The sequence below is a fragment of the Papio anubis genome, chromosome 7, assembly GCF_008728515.1.
Source record: "Papio anubis isolate 15944 chromosome 7, Panubis1.0, whole genome shotgun sequence".
In the NCBI taxonomy this organism is placed as follows: domain Eukaryota; kingdom Metazoa; phylum Chordata; class Mammalia; order Primates; family Cercopithecidae; genus Papio; species Papio anubis.
In genome coordinates, this window is record NC_044982.1 from 81,576,842 (window position 1) to 81,599,752 (window position 22,911).

Consider the following 22,911-nt stretch of genomic DNA (forward strand, 5'->3'; position numbering starts at 1 on the left):
TTGACCAACTATAAATTAGACTGATTTCTGCGAGAAAAAGAGTTCTTGGGAACATTTAGTTGCTTAACACGTGGACCATGGTTAGTGATTGAGATAAAAATAGAGATACTGACTTGGGCTTATTCGCTTAGAAAAAAATCTCATTTTACAGGTTAGTACTAAATACAGAAAGAAAAATAGCCAGACAAGCTCAAGGCAAATATCATAAAGCCAGTGGGATATGATATGGAAGGAGCTAGAGAAATTTTCCTGAGCATTTAAAAAACAAGGAGAAATAAAGAGAAGAGTTAGAATGGAAAACTTTTAAAATAAAGGTTCAGGGAAGTTGTACAAGCAGGAAGCCACAGTCTCCATGAGCCTTTCGTCTGCTGGCTATCACTTTGTACACAATGTAAGAGTTCCTTAGGCTGGTAGAGGGGGTGTTCTGTCCTTGCCCCATTGCCTAGAGGGAAAAGTTGTGCAGGTGTGAGCAGAGTTGTGAGATGTAGGTAAGTACCCCATAAAGCAAACACATGTGAGCAAAGCAAACTCTCAGGTGATGAATATAGCCAAAAGAAAACACTGTGTTCTATGGATTGGGAGATATAGAATCTGCTTAGGGCTCTTCTCATCAGCATTAAGTTTCCTGTCTGGGGGATGCGAACCTTTCGTGGTTCTCCCCCAGTTAACCAGACTGTCTCTAGTCTACCCTGCCCTGGTTGTCTAGTAAATATTTCTACCTGACCTAAATCCAGCCCAGTACAGCACCTCCTGGCATCCCCTTGTGTATTCCTTCATGGTTTACTACATCACCCTCTAATCACTTTCCCCAAGCTAGAAATCTTAGCATTAGACTTGGTCTTCCAATTCTTTCGCCTTTTACATTCAAGATAGTCACTAAGTCCTCGTCATTTTACAGTGGTTTATTACAGACCTATGTCTTCTCTCTTATGAGACCCTGAGATACTTTCCAAATTGGTCTTTGCCTTTTTGTCGTTTTCCATTCAGGTGATCCTCAACTCTGCAAGAACTTTCTTATTTCTAAAATGCAAGATGAATTTTAATAGTCTTGCATAATTTTCTAAAACTATGTTCAAATTCCCTAATGTGACTTAATCTGTTTCCATTCTACTTTTACCATAGAACCTGTATAACATATGTTTTCTTCTTTCCCCTGATTTGATGCTGTAACCCTATTTCTATGATCCTTGATCCTGATTTTTATTCTTATTTATATTTAATTATCAATTTGTGTTATATGGTCTTTTTGTAAAATGCCACTAACCCAAAAGAGAAATGACTAGACTGAAGTTCAGACTCAGAATTAGTTTACTGTAAAGCTAGCTGTTCCTTAAATGCACTGATATTTGTGATCTTAAAGTTACTAAGGAAGTATGTTTTCTAATTTGGGAATTTCTGAAAAATGTTAATGGGAGGTACATATATTTTATTGCCATTTGAAGACAACAAAATGAAGTAATCGACCATTGAGTATCCCTGTAGCCCTGATTTTTATTTGTTAGGCATTTGTGTTAGGGATTATTCACAAAATTTTAGTCATAATTGGAAGTCACAGATCCCACATTAGTACCCCATATTTTGCACAGATGGAGGCTTTTTTGTTTTAATATATATATTGTCCATTACCTAACACTCTTAAGTGCTTGGGTATTCCCAACTGAGCAAGACAGCGCTGCTTGGCAAATAAGAACACAGACTCTGAAGCCAGATAGCCAAGGCTCTGATCTCTGTTCTGCCACTTAGCTGTGTGGTCTAGGGCAAATTCCTTAATTTTTGTGTACCTTGGTTTCTCCATGTTTTGTAAAATGGATTTAAGTAGTAAGTTCTTTAGGTTTGTGGCCAAGATTAAATAAGTTAATATATGCAGAATACTTTGAATAGGTCCTGGCACATAATAAGCACTCATATCCTAAGTGTTAGCTATTGCTGTTTTTGTCGTTAGAGCTGTATTGTTTATGTGAAAGGCTAGTTTGTCTGTAAATATTACCATCATTAGGTCAAAATCAATAATATTTAAACAGTCACTATTTCTGGACATCTGAGTCTCTGGGATCTACTACCACAGCTCACCTAGAAAACAGTGGTCAGGTTGCATATACCATACCTGCAGGAGTGAGAGCCCAAGCCCCCCTGCAACTTGGCTGTTGAGAGTGCCATTTCTGGACTCTCCTTCTGCTGAATGTCTCTCGGCAGAGCACTTCAAAGCAGCGGAATGTGGAAAATGAGGCTCATTCTGCTCCCTTTTCAGGGCTGTGGGAGTTCTAGTTACAGTAATTGATAGTTGGTAACGTGCAGGGTCCACTCGCCTCTCTTCCATTTCTGCCCAAGCCCCTGCTCCTGCTTGATAACATCTTAGTAATGTGCCTCATATTTGATGTTCTCCCACATGGCCCATTGCTGCTCTCATGGTCTGCAGGCCAGATGCAGCCAGCGTGGGAACAGCATGGCCCAGAGGACTGCAACTCAGTGCTGTCAATGGGATGCCAGAGCACAAGGACCAGAGTTCAGAAACCTGCTCTGGCAGTCTGCTCCAAATGCCCATGGAAGACAACATGGAGAGGGGGCGGGGGGCGCTGCCCTCTGCATGACTTTTCTAGGAAGAAAAAGACTCAAACCAAGGGGTGTGGTTGGCCCAGAATCAGAATTGCTTTCTAAGCATCCAACTCCATGGTTTCTTCCTCCTCAGAGTTATTTCCCCCCTTGAAGAATATAGAAACATCTGGCTCATTTACCAAGTCCTCTGGCAACCTCTGAAATTTCTAAAGCAGAATAGCTAGCTAGATACATGAATTTAAAAAACGTCTAAAAATAAATACTTCCACCTAAAATCAGAATTTGCACCTAGAATTTTTCTCTTTCTCTCCCCTTTCTTTACCCTCTTTCTGCCCCACTTTCCTCCTTGTTTTCCTTCCACTTTTTTTTCTCTCTACTTACCTCTTTCCATTAAAAAAAAAAAACTAATGTATCCATTACCTATGTATTGACTGTCTGCATTGCATCAGATGCTGTGAATACATGGGTGAGCAAGACAGACACTACCCCATAGAACCTAATTTGTACGTGTGTTGGGGGTAATCTAATAATTTCAAAAATACATAGTTATATACTGAGATAAGTACCAGGAAAGAAAAGTACTAAAAGCCAGGAACATTTATAAAGGGAACCTGATCTGGTCCAGGAGTTGTAGGAAGGCTTTCTTCTGAAAGATTAATGGGGCTAACAAAAAGTGAAAGAGCAGGATAGTCATTCCAGGAAGAGGAAATGTTCTGCACCAATATCATCAGATGGAAGCATTACATGTTCAGGACATTAGAAGAAGTTTTATTATAGATAAGTCAGAAGAGAAGGAACACAGTATTCCATTGGAGTTATCTGTTAGTTTAGTGTGGGAGATTTTATGTATGTATTGAACAAATCAAAGCTTTACCTAAATAGTTTTTCTAGATAAGTTTTTCTAAGTTATAAAAGAAATACGGGTACCCTCAAGGCTAATGTTAGTGGTAGGTAAAATGAATATTGGTTTTCCTCTATTTAGTGAAATAAGATAGATTATAGTATTCATAAGGAATTCTAAGTAAATTTCCTTAGGGAGGGTCGGGCAGTTCTCCTGACAGTTTTCTTTCTTCACAGGATGGGGAACAGGGAGTGAATTAATGGTGAGGTTTTAGTGTGAAATGAAATTGTGATATTTACTAATATCTTAATAATATTTTCTTAGTCTTTTGGTACTCAGGCCAACCATATACAGGATATGAACTGAGTATTCAAGGTGTCAGTAACCCCTATTTATCCTTCAGAGGGAACAGCACTGTGGAGAGATGGACTCAAGCCCCCAATATACTGCCCTATTATTTATTTAAATAGGCACTTTTTGTCTAAAAAGGAAGTGTTCATAAGTCTGTTAGGAGGACTCCACGGTTGGTGGAAACAGTTTCTTCTCCTAATTTGTTTTGAGGCCTTATTTGCACCCGTGATTAACACACTGTCCAAAGTTATCTGTGCACAGAAGACGTTGTGAGCCCTTCCTTAGGAAACTCCTGGAAAACAAGGACATAACTGAGCAAGAGGAAGACAGATATAAGAAACAGGGATTCCACACAGGAAAAAAGCGAAGACAAGTTTCAGGATAAAGGTCAAAATAGCGTCCAGATGGCAGCAGTGCACTGGCACAAACAACTTGCCTGCTTGAAAATGTAATCCTACCCTGATACTTGATTGTTAGCTTGGCTGGGTATAGAATTCTAAGTTGGAATAAATGTACCAAATTAAATAAAGGATACGGCAATCAGCTGGGGGTTTGTGCCTGTGTCTCTATAGCACTGCTCCCTCTGAAGAATAAATAGGGTCTAACTCTGCCTTGAATCTCTTGTTTAATCCTGTTTCAATTTATTTCAAAGGAATACATTTTTTGAAGATGTTGTTGCTTTGTATTCTAGATTCCAGTATCCTCAAGAAGTCCAAAAGGATGCTAATTTCCTTATCTTTTCTATAGGACATTTTTCTTTTTGTCTCTGAAAGTTCATAAGATCTTTTAATCCCTAGTGTTCAGCAATTTCACAGTAATAGATCTAGGAGTGGTTTCTTTTCATCCATTGTACTAGTAGTCAGTGGGTCCCCTCAGTGTTGGAATTAATTTTTTTCAAATTTTCTTGAATTAATTTCATGAATGATCCTCCTCCACCCAACCCCTGGGTTTTCTATGTGCATCTTTTTTTTTTTTCATTCAGTACTTTGTTACTCAGATGTTGAGGATCTTGTGATGAATATGTGAATTATCTCACATCCATGCCAACCTCCTTCCAGTTTACCTTTGTGTACTGCAAGGGCTAGAAGGATAGGCACTGTTTCTAAGATCTTTTGTAGCTAGTGTTCTGAATGTGATTTAGATTTGTCTGTACTTCTTTCTGTTCTGTTGGCAGGTATGGCCATGGAAGCTTTTTACTCTGGGACAGCATTAGCAGGCATCCCAGTGTTTGGTCACTAGCTCTGTGAGGTCAAGAAGCGGACTGCTTGCTATCCATTTTGCTTGTATGGATTGTGGCAGGCACAGCGTGACTTTGCAGTTCATAGCAATACCTATGACTCCCCGATCTTGGCAGCAATAACATGCTTCTGGAATTAGTGGCTCTAGTGGCAGTTTGCCACTTCAGGAGGCAGTCTCTGGATGTTAGAAGAGGTGAAGCTCCCTTTGTGGCTTAGTTCTCTAGTACAGTTGGGGAGTTGTACTGAAAGCTCAACTTCAAGTGTGCTTCTTTAGCTGTCTTAGAGATTATGTTATTTAATGTAAGAAATAATTTCTGCTAAAACTAAATAACATGAATTATTTTCTCTGCAAACGATTCTGATTAGTATGACTCTCCTAGATTTATTCTTCTAATTTCTTTTTACTTTTTCCCTGTCTTCCAACTCTATTTTTGGGAGGATATTTTCTTAACTTTAGTTTCTAACTTTACAATTGAGTAATTGAGCTTTACAAATTCATACACACACATACATATAATATGTAAGTATACTTTTTTCTTTTCTGGGTATTCTTACAGCATGCTGTTTTAGTTTTATGAATAGACCATCCTCTGTTATTTTCCTGAGGGTATTAATGATAGTCATTGTTATTGTTGTTGTTGGTTTTAAGTTTTCTTCCCCCTGCATAGTCCCTGTATATTCCTGGTTGCTTTTGATAGTCTGTTTAGGTCTCTGACTTTCATACTAGAGACTTGGCTCAGTGATTCTTGGTAGTCGGATCATATTTTAAGAAGAGGACCTTAAAAGTCAGTTAGAAACCCTGAGCATGTCATTGGGTGTTGTTACCTGGGACTTCATGATAAGGTGGCCTGGCTGTGCTGTTTAATAGGGAGGCCCCTGATGTCACCCTCTTCATGGGTTTCTTCTTGTCCAGGTTAGATTCCCCAGGGAAGGATTTTTCTAATCTGCCTATAAAAAGTATAGTCTGACTGCCAGGGTCCTGGGAGCTAAATACAAAAAGAGGAAAGGGGGCGGGGTGCTCTAAACAAGTATGCAAATGTTCTCTTTGAAGAAAATAACAACAGTAATTATTTTTAATACATTGCCACTACCCTAAACTGTGGCTGGTACATAGAGGGTTAGAAAAGTCAGGAACCTACCCATAAAAGCAGAGAAAAGGATTGGGTCATCTAAATATTTTCTTGAACAGACTTTGAACCATTCTGTTTTTGTTTTTTTCTTTTTTTCTTTTTTTGAGATGGAGTCTAGCTCTGTCACCAGACTGGAGTGCAGTGATGCAGTGTCAGCTCACTGCAACCTCTGCCTCCCAGATTCAAGTGATTCTTTTGCCTCAGCCTCCTGAGTAGCAGGGATTACAGGCAGGCACCACCACACCCAGCTAATTTTTGTATTTTTAGTAGAGATGGGATTTCACCATATTAGCCAGGCTGGTCTCAATCCTCTGACCTCATGATCCGCCCACCTCGGCCTCCCAAAATGCTGGGATTACAGAGGTGAGCCACCGCACCTGTCCCATTCTTTCTATTTTAGCTCTATCTCACCCCTGCTTCCAAAGGTAGTGATGATGCCTTAAAATCCTTAGATTTGGGGAGATTCTTTGATATATATTGGGTGGGTTGCTTTGTGGCTTTTCCCTACTGCCAGCTTAGGGTTCAGCTTTCTTGTGCCTATTTGGGTCATTAACCACCTATCCATTTGCAATATAGCATGCAAAGTTTTGTTGATGTTGTGTTCTCTTCCATTTCATTTGTCTTTGGGTTTGTGCCTTTAAAAGACAATCTCCTTAGTCACTTTAGTGAGGTTTAAGAGAAACCACAAGTAAAGGCATGTGTTCAGACCACGGTCTTGACCTGGAATTTGGTTAACTTTTCTATGAATCATGAAGAATAGAAGTATATTGGCTTTGCTTTCCTTATCATCACATGATTGATTATTAAAATTAATTGTGGACTATATGTCTTTAAACTGTGTATTAAACTTAATTTTGTATGAGTGTGTCTAAGCTTAAAATAGAATGGAGAATAGCAAAAATAAAGAAATGCAGTGTGTCCTAAAAATATGAAGTAATTTCCTTCCCTGGCTGCTAGTAGGACTTGTATCAAGCTGCATTAGCACCAGAACTGTATTCTTTACACTGATTTGATGATACTTAGTGGGAAGCATGTGCAGTCAACATCTCTGCCTTAAACCCCTGGCAAAGGGAGAGGGGTGGGTTTGGTTTTTCTTTAGTGTGTTTTATGTGATGGTAATTTATATTTACCACCCAAATAGTATACTTTTGGGGCATTTACTATTAGGGAGTTGTGGCAACTCAGAAATGATTTGCTTGAGTTCAGTGAAACCTTTCACATCAGCACATTCTCACTGTTCTTCATTCCTGGTGCCTACAGCAAAGATTTAATAAGCCCTGTTTGCAAAACAAAAAGAGAAAAAGAGTAATGGCTCAATGGAAGGCTCCATTAATGTTTCAGGCCACTGACTGTTGAATCCAAATATAGATTTTAGGACGAAGGGCTGAGAAGAGTGAATTTCCTCTAAAGCATAAACCTTTTCATCTTTACTATGAGATTAAAATTGAATCGTGAAAGTGGAAAAATTAATCGTTGGGAATGTGTTCTAGGTATAATGCTTACTTTTTGATTAGAATTCCTTAGTTGCTAGTGATGATAAATTAACAGAATTTTGCTGATTTTCAGGAAAAAAGTAAGGATAAATACATGATTTGCCTTTACCACTTTTTATAAAAGTCATAATGAAATAAAGCACCAAAGGGTAGAGAAATGTTATATGTAGTATAATAGTTTAGGAGGCTTTTCGTTAAGGCCTTAACTATCAAGAGCTTATACATTTCTGGAAGTAAAATAATACCTTTCCTGCCAAAATACCTTCTCATTCATGCTTTGAGCTCTGATGTCACTTCGGGTAAGACAGAAGCTAGATGAAATTCTGTAGTTCCATGTTTGTTGTTTAGAAACTCAGTGCAAGGGATTGCATGCCTCTTTTGAGAGGGTTCAGGAAGTAGAAGGCGTAGCTCAATACCTGTGGATTGGATTCAGGAAAGAAACAGCAAGATATTCTACAGTGCTGGACTAGGAGTTGGGAAACTTGGATTTTAATCTGGATTTATCTGCTCATTAGTTGCAAGTCCTTCTCAATTGCTTTATTGGTGTTTTTTAAAATTCTAAGTTAGCTAAAATGCATGTGGCACAAGAATAATGTGATACAGAATGAGAGTGTTACTTTGAATACCAGGTATAAGTTCAGACTGCACGAAGTGTTGGCAAATGTATAAATAGTTAAAGTTAATGTGAAATGACAAGTCATGAAAGGTGAACAGAATTGTTGGCAATCCACAGAATAATCAATACCACCAAATTCCAGAATAAAATAACAAGAACATGTAATTTGAATTGTTGATGAGTTCTAGATAGCAAAAATTTCTCAGAGATGGTTATTATGATAACCAGCATTTATTGAATACTTAATATGTTAGACCCTGTATTAAGGTCATTCGATGCATTATCTTATTTATAATCTTTATAATAACTTGGATTTATAGTTACTGTTATTATTCCTATTTTATAGATAAGAACATGGAGGTATAAAGTATCCCAACCAAAATCGTGCAGATAAGAAATGGCAGCTCAGGCACTTGTAGCTGGGTCTTTTTGACTCCAAAGCAAGGTGTTTTTAACCACTAAGTAATATTTCAAAAATTGGCACCAATTGAGAATTATATCAGAATAAAATATCAGAAATAGCTAATGTTTTCCTCCTCTTTTTTGTGAACTCTAAGCGATTGGGGCAAGTAGAAGTTTTGCAAGTCATGTACAAAAAGTGTTGTCAGAGTGTCCTGCCTTGAAGAAGATACTAATCTAACTGAGGAAGTGGGGGATTAAGCAACTGCATAAGGAGACCAGGCAATGTGTAAGCACAGAGAAAGAAGCTAGGCTTGTTTACCCTGGATAAGTGCAAATTCATGAAGACTAAGTTCAGATATCTGAGAATTGTGAATGAAAGGCAAACCAGATTTGTTTTCTGAGACTCAAAAACCATATTCATATATTCCTGTACATGGAGTAAAAGGGCATCCATCCACAAGCAGTAGCAAATTTTCTGTTACTAGGTAGCATCACGTCACATAGATGTCAAGCACATGGCCAATGTTCTTTAGAGTTCTTTTAACCTAAAAATATAGATTGAAGATATTTAAATCAGTTTGGACTAAATACTGAATGCATGGGGAGGATTTCAGGGAGAAGGCAAACCTTGAGCTGATAACTGAGAGAATGGATGTCATTCATCTGTGGATTGTTAACAAGTGCAACTGTTCTGACTAACAGAGAAACTAGAAGAACCAGAGCAGTGCCTGAGTTAATGATTTGGGGCAAGTTTGCCCTTCTCTGGCCCTTGGTGGCCTCCCTTGTGAAGGTAGGGGATTGAGTGTGATGGGCTTTAAGGCCTGTCTATCCTAGGTACTCTCAGAGTCCTGAGGTGGCTCTCCATAGCAAGCCTGCCTGGCCTTAGCAGTTTACCCTGTGGCCTTTGGATATGCCAAATCTCGAGTACAGGAAAATAGACCTTCTTCTTAGAACACTTATTTTGGAGATAGAGGGGCTCATCACGGCATGAAGACTGACTGACTTGGCAATACCTGGAAGAGGTGGCAGACACCTCAGAGAACCTCTCAATTCCAACGTATCAGATATGTTTTGTTTTGTTTTGTTTTAAAGCAATGTTTTTGAATTAAAGTAAAGAATAGAAATATCACAGAAACTTCATGGTCCTCTTAGATTTTCAGATATACCCCCACTAAGTTTTATTTTACCCAGAGCAGGCAGGTGGAAACCTTGAGACTTTTCCTTCTAAATAAGTGTATCATCCTTGCTTCTTGATTTTTCATGGCTAGGCCAGAACAGAGCACTAATGGGGAAGCAGTGAAGTTTTGGAAAAGCTAGAAAAGCAGTCTCTTGTGTTTCCTGACAAACCTGTGGAATGCTTCCTTATGTCTTTCATCTTCAGAGCTTAAAAAGTATTTATTTCTCATGTGACTTTACACATAAAGGCAAAAACCATGTCAAGGCACAGTGAGAAGCTTTAGAATTAAGTATTTCATACTGAATGTACCTGTCATGGGGCAAAATATATAAAAATGGATTCATAAATAAATTATTAATAGGGTATTCATAAACATTACAGATCCATATACTTTACTGAATATGTGCATATTTTTGGAAAGTTAGCATTGAAGATTGATTTTCCAGAGGAACTACTTTGGTGCCAAGTCATTCTTTGTGTATGCTTGGGGAGAAGACACAGAGGCACAGTCTCTGAAACGCCATGTCAGCGAGTGCCGCCCATCTCTCACTGACTGTTGGTTCAGGTATGCAGTGCATTGGGTTTTTTGTTTGGTTTTTTTTTTTTTTTAATTGCTTTTGGAAAGTGAGCTATATTAGAATTACTGTCCCCTGGAAAATGAATCAAACTAGGATTCCTTTATTGTGTCATTGAAATTTAAAATGAAAATTTGTTGTTTCAGAAATGGAGATGTTGGTACCTTCTGTTTCTGAATTTCCATTATGAATGGATGACTGAAATCAAGAGCTCTTTGCAGCTGTGCTTCAGGTCATTTTAACCAAAATTCTTTACAGTTATATTTGAAGATATGAATGTGTTTTGACAAGAGGAAATTGTTATATTTTTTTCCTAGTATACCTTTTAAGGATTAGATTAGTCTGCAACCAGTCCCACTCCACAGAATGTAGGTGGCTGATGGATCCTTTGAATCTTAATGACTCGCCGAAGCCTTCTTTTTCTTTGTCTTCTGAATAAGATGTGCAGAGATAGCTATACAGTTACATGCTGAAAATTGATTATGAAATTTCTTAAAGAGAAGGCAGCCTTTAATAAAATAGGGGTTTTAATATGAAAGAGGAGATTTAATGTTTTTAGTTGTCCCTTATGTTTAAACCTTGTTTTAAAGATAGCTTGTTCTTTTGTTTGCCAATTACTTAAGAGCGTGTGTTGTAGGAAACTTCCAATTCAAAACATGTTTTGAAAACATTCTTTGAGGAGGATAGTCTGACATTTCCATTCACTTTTGCAGAAGAATCCCAGGGGGATTTAAACATTATAGAAGAACAAAAACTGGTCAGTAAGCCAGATCTCAGAACCAAAACTTCCCAGTGGAAACTCTGCTGACTAATTCCAGCCCCGTGATTCCAGCGGGTCATTTTTCTGTAATAAACAGAATATCTGGGAAGTTTTTCACATCTCATAGCCATCTTTGAAAGTATTCAATGTGGGTGCTTTAGGGACCAAGGGGTTTCCATATCTAGATAGTTGGAGATTTAATATTTGAGGCTTCTACCATTCATGAGCACTGTCTCCATGGTTTATGGCATAAATTTTTGTGGTTTCCTCGATCACAATTTTTTACCAATATGATTTTTAATTACCAAAGTAATAGTGGTATACTTGATGGGATCCTGGAGTAGATAGAGGACATTAAGTAGAGACTAAGGAAATCTGAATAAAGAATGAAGTTGATTTAATAATAATGTATCAATATGGATTCATTCATGGTGACAAATGTTCCTTTATAGCTTTTTTGTTAAATCTAACCCTATTCTAAAATAGTGTATTTTTTTAAATCATGCTTTTAGCAGTATTTCTCTACTTGAGAATTACTCTGTTTACAGAGAAGTAAACACTCAGAGGAACACCATATCTGTGTGTGTGTTTGTAGTTATAAGTATGAGACATATACACATATTTTTTCATAATTTGCTTTTCTAAATGAACATCTTTCATGTCACTAAATATTTTATAGCATTATAGTTGCATATTTAATTATGTAAAAATAAAACAGAATGCATGTAACTAATCCCTTTTATTGGAAACTGAAGTTATTATCCATATTTCATTATTATAAACAATGTCATGACCTAACCATGTAATTAAAGCTTTATTCACATTCACTATTATTTTCTCAGGAGCAGTTTCTAGAAATGATATTACTGACCGAAAGAATTTGCAAAGTTTCAAAAGTGTTGCCAGCTTTTAGATGCATAAATTTGAATTACGTATCAAGTGGAGCTGATTATCTATGAACAATTATATGAACAAATAAACTTACAGTGGAGAGTTGGTAGGCTAGAGCTAGGCTGATTTAAGGGTTCTATCTATCAATGAATTTATTAATTTATTTATGAATGTATGAAGCCTTGCTGAGAATGACTAGGGGTGGAGTAGTGAACTAGAAGAGAATGACCAAATAAATAAAGCCCCAGGGAGGCACGTGAAAGAGTAGTGAGTGGACACAGGTCAGTTCAGGCTTGAAAGGAAGCAGAGTGCTAGAAACACAGCAGCTCTGTAGATGGGTGTACTCATCTCCTGTTGGGTCCAGTGAGGAGATACACAGTTCTGCTTGAGCTTCAAGCATCGCAAGGTTAAGGAAGTCAGGACCAAGTCCCATAGGCATGGGAAAGTCCCTCTTATGCTCAGTCACCCAGAAGAAGGGTAGGCATTGATGGGCGGTTCATGTAGGAACCTGTCTTGAGATAGGTTAAGATGTAATAGTGAGAAGAGGGCCCTGCCAAGGTATAGGAAGGAGAAAACCAACATCCTGATTTGCACCTCCCAGTCTGTAGGCCACTGGCCTCCAATTTTAGGCAAATTGGAGGGGATCTTCCCCATTCATAGAGATATTCGTAAATCCATCCTGCACATCTTCGCTCCAGCCAACCACTAGCCCCTGTACACACAGTTGCTCTGTATTCCCCACCCTTTTGGCAGCTACATTTCAGAGTGATGACTGGAGCTAGGCCTACTCCTAACATTGTCATTATTCTTCCCAAGCAAGCCAGCCCAGATCACCAGCTTCTTACAAATGTATGCATGTCATTGCTAGGAACAGTCCTCATGTGATTTTTCAGTCTGTCCCCCTGCCTTCGGGGAGGTTAGGTGAACTCCAGTCCAGCACAGCTGCCTTCATATCATGACTGACTATAAATGGACTTTCATAGTAAGTTGTGTTTTTGTATTCAGATACACTAAATTTATGAATGTCATCTCTGCTGTTTTACTTCAGCTTGTCATTCTTACCATTTTCTTGATTCAGGTGTTTTCCCACCATACAGTTTAAATGCCTTTTTCGTGGTGTTTTGAATGGTGTCTCAAATACTTGAGTTATTTTCTCAAGTCTATTCCCTAGACAGGGATTTGCTTTTCTACCATTATTTAAAGAGTATTCCAATGTAAACTACATCTGTTTGCTGGCTCCCTGGCCACCCACCATGGCCTTTAGAAAGTGAGGATTCAGGAAGTAGTGGAGTTCCAAGAAAGTGTAGAGAAAGCTGCCTCTGACTTTTACCCGTCAATTAGTGGCCCACAAACACTGAACACAGCCTGAGCCTTTCCCAGAATTCCCACTGTTCTGTTCAGATTTGTAGAAAAAAATAAAAACCAGGAGATCAAACCTCTAGACAGCTCACTGGAGGTAACATTACCTGCAAAGTAAGGTGTATGGGGAAGCAAGTAGATAGCAGAGGAATGAAAAGTGTCTGAGAATAATGCTTTCAAAACAGTAGGATAGTATCTGAAAAGTATCCTTGGTTTTTGGATTTTCAAAACAATGAGAAAACCCAGTTGCAGTGGATGAATGTCGGAACCTTATGAAATGTGACTCATCTGACCTTTCAGAGATTGGAACTGCCCCACAATGCTGTTCTGATAACTCTTCTTCTCTGCCCTCTAAAGTCCCTGCTTCCCTTTCTTTCCTTTTTAGTACCGGGGTATACAGAATCGATTCATCATCATCATCAGTTCATGACATGTTCTCATCATTGATCCATGGCATGGCCTTCTTTTTGTATTTGGTCATTTAAAATATATGTCTCTTTTATTGTATTAATGGGAACTGGGATGTTTCCAGATTTTTGTTCTCATGTCTCCCTTTACCTTTCATTTTCAATACAGAGCCCAAATACTCAGCACCAGGTAGCAGGAAGCAATGCATCATGTACCTGGCCTACAGTTTCTGCACTAGAGACGTGGTCCTTTTACTGACTTCCTGTACGTTTCCTGGTTATGACCCTCCCCGTTCTTCAGAGGGTCTTCCTCTCTATGCACATTGAGGCTGATAAGACAAGCCTCAGTTGTACCCATGGCACAGTAAACATGTGGACATGAAGTAAGCATTAATGTACTCCCAAGAGGTTGGGAATGGATTTTTCACTCTCCGGAAAATTTTCACAATCTTCGCTCCTGTGCCTAGTTTCTATGTTTTTTTGTTTGTTTGTTTTTGTTTTTTTCAACGCCAGAAGCAAATTCCTAGCGGTGCCTAACTAAGGAAACTTTCCGCTGGTTTCCCTGGGGAATATTGTGAACAGTATAGCGAATTAGTAAGTACGTTTTAAAATGTTTTCCCAACACCCTTTAGCATAAGACAACTTGGGACATGACAAGGAGAGGAGACAAATGTCAGTTCAGTAATTAATGTCACATCTTAGTCTTTCACTCACAGAGGCAGCCAGTCCCTTCTCAGACTACATGACTGTTGAACATAGGGGCAGAAACAGATTCATGACTTAATAGGTGATGAAAGGGAGTATACACCAAGAGGATGAAAAGGAGCAAGAAACAAATCATCTCTGGGTTGCCCCTGTATTGGTGGTGGGTTCGGAGCAGGCAGCCAGACACCCTCCACGGGCATTTGCTGCCCTCTGTCGCCTCTCAGGAGCTGCCCTACCACTGTGTGGAAATTGTTATCTCTGCTTGGCTTTTTATTGTTCACAGGGGGCAAGTCCTGCCAACCAAGATCCTGTTTCTCTTTTGTAAAAAGAGTGCCCGGAGCTTAGAGAAAGAAAGGCTATGTGGAAAGGCAACAAACATTAAAAGGAGAGGAATAAAATGGATTCTGTCAACTTGTTTGTACAGTTCCTCTCCTTTTTTCCTCATCTCTTCTTAAAATAATTGGTTTAGGACCATAATAGAATTGCCATCAAACAAACCCTGAGAGTCAGTTATCTTGGATGCAAGCAAGAAAATAAAAGTGTACCAAATGAGATCATGGAGTCTGAATGAAAAGAAATATTGATCCACACTGAGAGCCAGCCTGGAGCAGGGAGGAGAGCAAGAAACTTTTTTATCCTTTCGATCAATAATATCTTGATACTAAGTATTTATTCCTGTATCAAAATGGATTACCGGAAAAGCTTGAGGGTACAAAACTCTTTACATATAACTTTGTTCTTTTCTTTTGTTTAAAGAAGGAAAACTCCTATTATGCTTTCATCTTCTATGTAATAAACACATTTATATATTGGGCTGTAAAGGAAATACAAATGACCATAGCAAAACCTTTTTTTTTTTTTTTTTTCTGAGACGGAGTCTCCCTCTGTTGCCCAGGCTGGAGTGCAGTGGCGCAGTCTCGGCTCACTGCAAGCTCCGCCTCCCAGGTTCACTCCGTTCTGCCTCAGCCTCCCGTGTAGCTGGGACTACAGGCTCCCACCACTGCACCCGGCTAATTTTTTGTATTTTTAGTAGAGACGGGGTTTCACCGTGTTAGCCAGGATGGTCTCGATCTCCTGACCTCGTGATCTGCCCGTCTTGGCCTCCCAAAGTGCTGGGATTACAGGCATGAGCCACCACGCCCGGCCTTACATATTATTTTGTATGTAATATTTGATTATTCATTGTTTGATAGGAATGATAAATTCAATAGATGGAAATTTCCTTCTTTTTCTTTAAAAGGAAGCTATTTTTTTCTCTATTTTGTTGGCATGGCTCATAGTTTAAATTCACCTGACCATTTGTTTTTTGTTGTTTATTTTCTTAGACTTCATGTATTTTTATCATTTTATAGGCTATCAATCGGCTTTCTAGCATTTACTAATTTAAACATATTTAAGGCACGTGGTCGTTCAGGTCAAACACCGTATAATGAGAACTTTAGGTACTGTGTTCTTTTATAGTAATTCTTTATAGTTCACAGTTTTGTTTCAGTATTAATAGGGAAAGGCATAATAGCTCCCTATTAATTTGCATTGCTGACATAAATCGTTTACACAGATTCAACTCAGCGTCAAAGAGGAAAACATTTAGTGAATTTTAGACAGAAGAACAGCTAATGAGGATGAAATGTGTGTTGTGGTTGAATGTCCCAGTGTGTCTGCTAAGAAATTCAGTTTAAGAAAAGGCCATTATCCCATTGTAGTGGTGGACTGAAAAAGATAAATAAAAATAAATTTAAAAATAAATAAATAAGAAAAGGTTATTAGATATTTTAATTGATGTCTTCTCCCAGTACTGGATCAGCTCTCTGAAAGGATTGAAGGTCACATGTGAAATTTGTGGTCAACAAAAATCTATGGAGAATTTGGTGTAGGATAAAATTCGTATCTCAAATCAGTGAGGAAAAGATAAACTGTTAATGGTGTTGGAATAACTAAATCACTATATGGAAAAAATAAAGTTGAATGCATACATGACCCTACTTCATAAATTTCAAACAGATGAAATATTTAAATATTAAAAAGTCAAACCAGAAAAAAAATTTTTTATTATTATTAACTTTAAGTTCTAGAGTACATGTGTACAACGTGCAGGTTTGTTACATATGTATACATGTGCCATGTTGGTGTGCTGCTCCCATTAACTCGTCATTTACATTAGGTATATCTCCTAATGCTATCCCTCCCCTCTACCCCCTCCCCAAAATAGTACCCGGTGTGTGATGATCCCCTTCCTGTGTCCAAGTGATCTCATTGTTCATTTCCCACCTATGAGTGAGAACATGCGGTATTTGGTTTTCTGTTCTTGCGATAGTTTGCTGAGAATGATGGTTTCCAGCTGCATCCATGTCCCTACAAAGGACACGAACTCATCCTTTTTTATGGCTGCATAGTATTCCATGGTGTATATGTGCCACATTTTCTTAATCCAGGCTGTCACTGATGGACATTTGGGTTGATTCCAAGTCTTTGCTATTGTGAATAGTGCCGCAGTAAACATACGTGTCCATGTGTCTTTATAGCAGCATGACTTATAATCCTTTGAGTATATCCCCAGTAATGGGATGACTGGGTCAAATGGTATTTCTAGTTCTAGATCCTTGAGGAATCACCACACTGTTTTCCACAATGGTTGAACTAGTTTACAGTCCCACCAACACTGTAAAAGTGTTCCTATTTCTCCACATCCTCTCCAGCACCTGTTGTTTCCTGACTTTTTAATGATTGCCATTCTAACTGGTGTGAGATGGTATATCTCATTGCGGTTTTGATTTGCATTTCTCTGATGGCGAGTAATAATGAGCATTTTTTCATGTGTCTGTTGGCTGTATGAATGTCTTCTTTTGAGAAGTGTCTGTTCATATCCTTTGCCCACTTTTTGATGGGGTTGTTTGTTTTTTCAAACCAGAAATGTTTTAAGGCAGATTCTTGGCGTGGGGAAGGAGTTCCTATCTACAACTGAAAATCGTGACACCATAGAAGAAAACATTGATGAATGACTATTTTTTAAAAAAAAGCATAACAAAACAAAACTGCCAAAATGTCATGGTGCAAATCCTCATAGGTCAAAAGACAAATGACATACTGGGAGAATACTCATATCACAAAGGGCTAATCCCCTTAGAATAGAAAAAGCCACTAGAAATCATTAAGAAAAAGATGGTCAACACAATAGAAAAATGGGCAAAAAAAAAAAAATGAAGATAATTCACAAGAAAATAAATACAAATGGACCTCACCAATAATAAGACAAATGCAAATTAAAACTACACTGAGATGTAACTTCTTATCTCTCAAATTGGTAAAAGCATAGCTTGACTACACACTGTCTTGGCATGTATGTGAGGAAATAGATATAGGTTTCTGGTGGGAATGCAAGATGTTACATTGCTTATAGAAGGCCAGTGGTAATATTTATTAAAATTACAAGTATGTTTGCTTTTTGAATGTGTAATCCAATCCACTTCTGGAACTTTATTCTCAAAACATACTTGCAAAATTAGTTATGCAGCATTGTTTGCAGTAGTAAAAGATTAGAAACAACTCACTATCCATCAGTGGGGGACTCATTAAGTAGTTCATGTTTCATCCTTGGAATGGAGTAAATGTTATGCAGCTATACAAAGTAGGAAGAAGTTTGCTGTGAATTTAGATTTTTTCTATGAATCTTGAGGAGTTCCCAGATAAAATAATAAGGAAAAGAGGGAAGGAGGGAGGAAGGAAAGAAAGAAAATGTATATAATATACTACCTTTTGTGTAAGAAAGGGAGGAAATGAGACTGTCTGTTTATTGTTATTTCCATGTAAAGAAATTATCTAAAGGTATACAGGAAGGCAGGGGAAGAGGAAAGGAAAGGAGTAGATGGACACAGAGATGGGAGTAAGATGTCTCAATATGTTATTTTTTAATTGTGTGAAAATGTATTACGTGTTTAAAATAAAATTTAAAAAAGAACAAGTAGTCAGCAGGCACTGGTAGCATTTATAAAATGGTTTTGAGGTCTTTGAGTACAGACCATCATAAAAGAGCCATTGTATTCAATTAGCAGATGTCCAGCCAATGTCTACTGGATGCCCCAGTGAGTGACCAGATTTCTATTATATTCACAGATGTTCTTTGTTTTGTTTAACCACACTATATTAATAAAGCTCATACTTCTTAGCATTCCCTATAAGCTTAAGCAATACTGACTGCAATTAGGCCAAATATATACCTGCTGAATTGAATTCTTCAAAGTAGAGTTTTATGATAAGGTAAGCCAAGCTTAAAAAGTGAAATATTTTGATAATCCCTGGCATGTAAGAAAATTTAAGAAAACCAACCAGGCTCAACATCTTCAGCTCAAAACACTACTTAGCTGTGTGTTAAATTATAGTGCCAAAATTCATTCACTTTCCATTTGCATCTGATTCATCATTGCTCTAATTTTTAATGTTCTTAAACATTACCTGTTGAAGCTGTTAAAATCCAGTAAGTGCCTTCGCAGACCCAATTAAATGCCCAATTACCAATTTTAGGCTCTTGACTTACATTTTAAAATTAAGTGAACCTCGCCCTGCAGCTGAATTGCTAATAGATAGCAGATCTCAAGGGAAGTAGATTCTCAATGTTCTCTCTCAGGAACATCGTTTGCACAGTTTAAGCAGAAACACAAGTACATCATCGCTGCTTCTATGTCAAACCCCTTGTGCTACCCCACACTAATGTGAGTTATAACTATGGGTGTCCTTGCAAGAAGAGGAAGGAGATTGAGGGCAAACACATGTTGTCAGAGCCTGGGCAGGGGCACTGGAATAATTTCCTTTTCAAGAAAATAATAGTGCCTTTGTGTTGAGGCCAGGAAACAAGACGAGGAAGTTTGGAGTTCTGCTTTTCAATATAAATATGTATTTAACAAGATTACTTCCTAAACATTAAGTTTGAGCATAGAGTATCCAGGATTCTTGGCCAGGATATGAGTTGTCTTAAGATTCATCCCAGGTCAAGCCATTCTAAAAGAAATCAGCTGCTCTCTGGCTGGTTTTATTTCTGTACCTGTAAGGTGGGCCTTCCCCGGTTAGTAGGGTTCCTCTTTTTAGTTATGGAAGCACAAGGGTAGTTTCAGAGTTAAATGAGATCTGCCTTGCTTCTCTTTTCCTTGATCCTTATCAGCCCTACCCATCCTTCCAGCCACAGCCCAAATGACACTGCTTTCATAAAGAAGCTGCCCTGCATCCACCGAAAACCCACCTCTCGCCCCACCCCTCCACTCCGTTTGGTGTTATACACTTGTAGCGATAAGAAATGCACGTTGCCGTATTTATCATATCCTGCTGCTATTTCAGCGCTTAGGGACTTGTTATTTCTCTTCTGAAATGTGAACCCCCTGATGAATATGACTGCGCTTCAATCACCTTGTACCTATTAACACCCCTCAACTCATTTCCCCTTCTTCCACCCTTACCCCTTTGTGTCACTTTTCCTTCAGTATGCACACAGTAAATATTTTTTGATGAATGTTATTTGTGCCGTCAGAATTTTCCAGAAGAATAGTCACACTGCTTTATGATTCAAGTGTTGGCAGTTTTAATTCCTCTTAAGTGAAATAGAAAATTTACATAAATGTCTCATATTCGGCTATGATTCGCTCCAGGGGAATTTAGGAAAGTTATGAGCATAACATCTTTCCACTCCCAACAGAATAGCTTTCTCATAGCATGAAGCTCCTTCCTGCCAAGAGTCCTCCCCTTGCTACCCCCACCCCAACAGTTCATCTGGCAATCTCTTTAAGAATCTCAAATGAGTCCTAAAACAATGCCTGGACATAAAGGTTGAAGATTCTCTGTGTGTTGGATGTTTTAAAATGAATAGACATTATACACTTTCAGCTTTTATGTAAAGATCAATCATACTGTTTTTATCCATAAAATAGTGTTCTGTTTCTCATTTTATCAGTGAGACCTCCAGGCTTGAGAGAAGGGCATCACAGCATGCAAGATGCACTTCTGTGACTCATAGAATTGTAGAAGGTCAAAACTAGAAGGCGCTCTTAGGGTCTTTCTCATCTGGTTTTGTCCTACAAATGATGAAATTGATACCCAGACAGGAAAAGACACATGTCTGAAATGTCCATGGACAGGCAGGCAGAATGGGCACAGGAGCCCCAGCCTCCTGACTCCTGGTCCAGGGCTTTCTCTCTGATGCTTCCTCTCTGTTAGAGTTGTTGCTGTTACTCAGTTAGCTGCAGTCAGTGCTAATGGGTACAAGGGTCATTCCCCATGTAGAGCAGCTTCCTTTGCAGAAGGGATTGCTTAGTTTCTAGGCCAAATCCTGTGCTGTTTTGGCCCATGAGGGAGCAGGTGAGGAATGATAGGGTGATTTGATAGTAGAAACATTGGCTTCCACTGGAGAGCCATTTAATGAGTATGTTCCCACTGACAGGGAGTCAGGAAGGAGCGTCCCCTTCCTCTCAGGAGACAGCCGGTCGATGTGTAATTCTTTGAAAGAGCCACTATATAGTTCTGGGACCCCTGCAAAGGGACCTTGTCTAAGACTCCCAGCAGGAAACATTTTATGTATTCTCACACAAATTTCCTTTTACTTTGTTGTCTCAGCAAACAACTTTTTTCTCATATCTGAAAAAGTCACTTAATTAGCTTTATTCTTTGAATTACAATGACCTTCCACCTGTGACAATGCATGGACCATCCTAGCTTTCTGCTTGGCTTTACGCTTTGGTGAACAAAGCGTGTTTACATTTGGGAGTGATTTGGATTCTGACTGTGTTTCTCCAGAGCCTTTCAAGGATAGTGGCTGAGACGGCATGGATAGGATGGAGCCTATAGCATAATGAGGTCTGTACCTGTGGGTGGAACTAGGGCAAGGGGCTTTCAACACTCCTCTTCTGAACATACTTGAGCAACACTTTATGGAAATGTTGACTGGAAATGGAGGCTAGTAGTATAATGAGTCCCATAATACAAATGTGAAATTAGGGCATAAGCACTGGACATCAGAATCCGAGTGATTATCCCTCTCATCTCCCTTGCCCCTAGCTTTAATAGGGATGCCCTCCCCACAACACTCTGCCCTCAATTCAGACAACTGGCCAGAAAATATTCCTTGTACCCTCAAAAGGAGGAGAGAGGGAATGAGAAATTTTCCAAGGAGAAAGCAAGTGGTTTTTTTCTTCCTCCATCTCTTAAAAATTGCCATTACTTAAAATTTGGAAGTTCCCATTTGGTGTGCTCAGTGAATACTAACTTTAGTTTGTGATACTACAGATGCTTCCCTTATCTCATTTGTAGGGCAGCAGAATTGCCAATGAAGGGCTTTTGCACCTGCACACCAGCAAAAGAAGGCACTTGTCTATCCAAGGTGGGCACAGTGGTCTATGCATTGTTATACACATTGTCTTAGGAAAAGAGTGTGCGCAGGAGTTCAGGCAGACACAGCCACCTTCAGTTACGCTTGGACACTGTTCCTATGTTCTTCTCCTACACCCTCATTGTTACCGTCAGTCAGAGAAGAATGAACCAGGGTGCAGACTTTCATCTGCAAAATGAATCTCCTTACAAAGGAGTCCTCAGGAAAAGGAAGAAAGTTAGTGGTTGTTGTCTAACACTAAGGCAGAAAAACAAATGTCACACACAGAAGGCAGTGACCGTTCCCGTACTTCCTTCTATGGGGACACCACAGTGACTTCAGTCCAGAGATAGAAGTCACTGTTTTCATTGTTCATTTCTTAGAATCCCAAACCAATCACGTCGTAGCCATTTCCACTCTACCTTTTACTTGGTTGCCTCTGGAAATGTGGCTTTTTCACCATTCACTGGGACATGTGAGAGTGACTATTCTGTGTGTTCATTTCTCTCCCCTGAGGGATTCAGTTTCTTCTCTTTCTCTGAGTCTTTCTTCAGAACTTGCCTTCCTCTGAAAACTGCCCTGGCTCTTCTGGCTTGTTGAACCCTCTGTTGGCCCTGAACTACCATTTCTTGCTTGAATTTTTTTTTCATCTAAATGTAACCTGAAAACCCTTGAGAAGAAGGGACTATATTCTATTTTGCCTAGAATACCAAACTACTAATAAACAAGATCCTATTGCAAGGTTATCAGGGGATACATTCTTATTCGAGGGAGGCTTATGCATTCTGAATTTAGGATTTTTTTATAAATTCATGATGAGTTTGGCTGAAGCTTCCCTTTGCACCACCTGTAGGGCAAAAATACTTCCCAAGCAAATGAATAGAATGAATAAGATATGTACAAAAACAGCTTAACCTATTAAATTAAAAATAAAAAGCAACCTAGCAGTTTAGGACCAACCATTTACTTGCAAATAGCATATTTCCTTTATGTTTCTGAATTAGATTCGTACAACAAAGTCCCAGAATGAATGTTACAGAGAAAAATTAAAAACGTTTTGGGAAAGGC

General features: G+C 38.7%; 1 protein-coding gene across 4 annotated transcripts in view; it reads left to right on the forward strand.

Moving 5' to 3' along the window:
- Nucleotides 1–22,911, forward strand: part of STXBP6 (syntaxin binding protein 6) — a 251,812-nt gene that overhangs the window by 162,923 nt on the left and 65,978 nt on the right. The window lies entirely within an intron of this gene.